Consider the following 3981-nt stretch of genomic DNA (forward strand, 5'->3'; position numbering starts at 1 on the left):
ATTGTACCCTGGAGGTTGCAGCACAGTTGGATAGAGTGGTAAAGTTATATGGTATGCTTGCCTTCATTGGACGAGGTATTGCGTATAAGAGCTGGCAGGCCATGTTAAAATTGTACAAGACATTGGTTCGACCACAGTTAGAACACTGTGTACAGTTCTGGTCGCCACATTACCAAAAGGATGTGGACGCTTTGGAGAGGGTGCAGAGAAGGTTTACGAGGATGTTGCCTGGCATGGAAGGTGTCAGCTATGAAGAGAGGTTGAGTAGGTTAGGTTTATTTTCATTAGAAAAAAAAGGAACTTGAGGGGGACCTGATTGAGGTTTACAAAATCACGAAGGGGATAGACAGGGGAGATGGAGAAATGCTTTTTTCCCAGGGTGAAGGATACAACAACGAGAGGTCGTGCTTTCAAGGTGAGAGGTGAAAGGTTTAAGGGGGATATACGCAGCACAGAGGGTGGTGGGTACCTGGAAAACGTTACCAGCAGAGTTGTTAGAAGTAGGCACGGTAGATTCATTTAAGATGCGCCTAGACAGATGCATGAGTAAGTGGGGAGCAGAGGGATACAGATGTGTAGGAATTGGGCGACAAGTTTAGACACTCGACTTGGATCGGCTTGGAGGGCCGAAGGGCCTGTTCTTGGGCTGCATATTTTCTTTGTTTCTAAGGTCACCAAATTAAATACATCTGCCCCATACGACTACAGAATGGATAATCTTAGAGTGACCTGGGATTTAGATTAAATTACTTGCAGTGTGGAAACAGGCCCTTCGGGCCAGCAAGTCCACACCGACCCTCCACCCACCCAGACCCGTTCCCCTACATTTACCCCTTCACCTAACACTACGGGCAATTTAGCAAGGCTAAGTCACCGAAACTGCACATTTTTGGGCTGCGTGAGGAAATCGGATCACCCGGAGGAAGCCCATGCAGACACAGGGAGAATGTGCAAACTCCACACAGTCAGTCGCCTGAGGGGGGAATTGAACCCGGCTCTCTGGGGCAGCAGCGCTAACTGCTGTGCCACCGTGCTGTCCACAAAGCGGTAGGCTTGAGAACAACAAGCACACCGTCCCTGGGTGGTTTCGAACCACCGACCTTGCGGTTAACAGCGGAACGCGCTGACCAATTGCGCCACAGAGATTGGTTTGGATTCAAGCTTTCTGGAACTTTCAAGAGACAATATGTTTTTTTATGGCCTTGGCAGGCTAGTCTACAAAGATCTTTAACAATGGCAGGTGATACACAGGAGAACGGCACACACAGCTGCATGACTGAAACCTGGGAAGCTATCCCTCACCAGTGTACTTCATACGTAAACCCTAGTACTGAGTCAGAGTCAGCTTTGTTTGTAACCCAAAATAGTTTTATGCGATATTGCTAATCTAACTGACTGGTAATAAAGAAATAGACCACAGTAACAAGACAGGCTGCAATCTTTGTATTCACCTTGGCATTGAGGTGACAGGGAAAACATCCATTCAGCTAATTTATGGAACAGAGTGAACGTGGTGTGCAAGCACATGTATATCATTGCCCCAATGAACGTTTACTTTGTGGCGTAACACTTCGGCATGCAGTTGTGAACAATTTTGTCTGGGGCTCCCGCAGAATAGTGGAAGTGATCGATTGCTGTTGACTAAAGAAGTTGGATTTCTTGTCAAGTGGAAGAAGAACTTATGTTAGGATGAGGCATGAAAGCTCGGTTAGCCAGAAAAGACCCAGAGAGAGAACTAAGAATTACCAGGAAAGGACGTGAGAAGACGTTGGCAGATAGGATCAAGGAAAACACAGAAGCTTTCCCTGGATGCATCAGGTATAAAAGAATGACGAGAGAAAGATCAGGGCCAATCAAGGACAGTAGTGAGAAGCGGTGTGTGGAGTCAGAGGAGATGGGGGAGTGCTAAATGAATATTTTCCGTCAATATTAACACTAGAAAATGATAATGTTGTCGAGGAGAATACTGACATACCGGCTCCTCGACGAGATGGGATTGACGTTCACAAGTAGGAGGTGTTAGAAATTCTGGAAAGCGTGAAAATCGATCGGTTCCCTGGGCCGGATGGGCTTTATCCTAGGATTCTCTAGGAAGCCAGTCAGGCCATTGCCAGGACTTTGGCTTTGATCCTTATGTCTTCATTGTCTACAGAAAGAGTGTCAGAAGACTGGAGGAAAGCAACTGCTATCCCCTTGCTTAAGAAGGGGAGCAGTGACAGCCCTGGTAATTATAGACCAGTGAGCCTTACTTCGGTTGTGGGTAAAGTTTTAGAAAGGGTTATAAAAGATAGGATTTATAATCATTGAGAGGAATAAGTTGATTGGGGACAGTCAACACGGGTTTATGAAGGGTAGGTCGTTCCTCACAAAAATGACTGAGGTCTTTGAGATGGCGACCAAAAAGGTGGAGGAAGGTAAAGTGGTCGATGTGATGGTTGTGGATCTCAGTAAGGCATTTGGTAAGGTGCCCCAAGGTAGGCTATTGCAGAAAATACGGAGGCATGAGATTGAAAGTAATTTAGTGGTTTGGATCAGAACTTCGCCAGCTGAAAGATGACAGAGGGTGGTGGTTGATGGAAAATATTCATCCTGGAGTTCACTTACCAGTGATGTACCGCAAAGATCTGTTTTGGGACACTGCTGTTTGACATCTTCACAAATGACCGAGGTGACGGCGTGGAAGAGTATGTTAGTAAATTTGCGAATGAGACGAATGTTGGTAGAGTTGTGAATAGTGCTGAAGGATGCTGTAGGATACAGAAGGACATAGATAAGCTGCAGAGCTGGGCTGTGAGGTAGAAAATTGAGTTTAATGCAGAAAAATGTGAGTTGATTCACTTTGTCAAGCGAGACAGGAACAAAGAGTACTGGGCTGCTGGTAAGTTTCTTGGTAGTGTAGATGAGAGGAGAGATTTCGGTGCCCATGTACGTTGATCCCTGCAAGTTGCCATTCAGGTTGACAGGATTGTTAACAAGTATATGCTGTGTTAGGAGTGAGTGAGGGCAGTAATAGGAGGATAGAGCAGATGAATGCATGGCTGAGGAGCTGCCGTATGGGGAAAGGATTCTCATTTTTGGATCATTGGACTCTCTTACGGTAGAAATTATCTGTACAAGAAGGACGGATTGCACCTAAATTGGAAGGGGACTGATATACTGGCAGGGAGATTTGCTGGAGCTGCTCAAGAGGATTTAAACTAGTAATGTGGTGGGGGAACCCAGGGAGATAGTGAAGAAAGAGAACAATCTGAGACTGGTACAGTTGAGAACAGAAGCGAGTCAAAAAGTCAGGGCAGACAGGGAGAAGGTAGGACTAATAAATTAAATTGCATTTATTTCAATGCAAGTGGCCTAACAGGGAAGGCAGATGAACTCAGGACATGGTAAGGAACATGGGACTGGGGAATCATAAGAATTACAGAAATATGGCTCAGGGATGGGCAGGATTGGCACGTTAATGCTCCAGGGATACAAATGCTACAGGAAAGATAGAAAGGGAGGGAAAAGAGGAGGGACTGGTATTTTTGATAAGGGATAGCATTACAGCTGTGCTGAGGAAGGATATTCCCAGAAATACTTCCAGGGAAGTTATTTAGGTGAAACTGAGAAATAAGAAAGGGATGATCACCTTATTGGGATTGTGATATAGACCCCCGAATGGTCAGAGGAAAATTGAGAAACAAACTTGTAAGGAGATCTCAGCTATCTGTAAGAACAATAGGGTGGCTATGGTAGGGGATTTTAACTTACCAAACATAGACTGGGACTGCCAAAGTGTTAAGGGATTAGACAGAGAGGAATTTGTTACGTGTGTACAAGACAATTTTCTGATTCAGTATGTGGATGTACCCACTAGAGAAGGTGCAAAACCTGACCTACTCTTGGGAAATAAGGCAGGGCAGGTGACTGAGGTGTCATTGGGAGGCAGCGACCATAATTGTATTAGATTTAAAATAATGATGGAAAAGGATAGACCAAATC

At 45.2% G+C, this 3981-nt stretch overlaps 1 non-coding gene across 1 annotated transcript; it reads right to left on the bottom strand.

The window, feature by feature from the left end:
• Positions 1-1072: 1072 nt before the first annotated feature.
• trnan-guu lies at positions 1073-1146 on the bottom strand. The gene has a single exon. It is a non-coding gene; the product is annotated as a tRNA-Asn (tRNA).
• Positions 1147-3981: the final 2835 nt, after the last annotated feature.

The sequence above is a fragment of the Chiloscyllium plagiosum genome, unplaced genomic scaffold (genome assembly GCF_004010195.1).
Source record: "Chiloscyllium plagiosum isolate BGI_BamShark_2017 unplaced genomic scaffold, ASM401019v2 scaf_1286, whole genome shotgun sequence".
NCBI lineage: Eukaryota > Metazoa > Chordata > Chondrichthyes > Orectolobiformes > Hemiscylliidae > Chiloscyllium > Chiloscyllium plagiosum.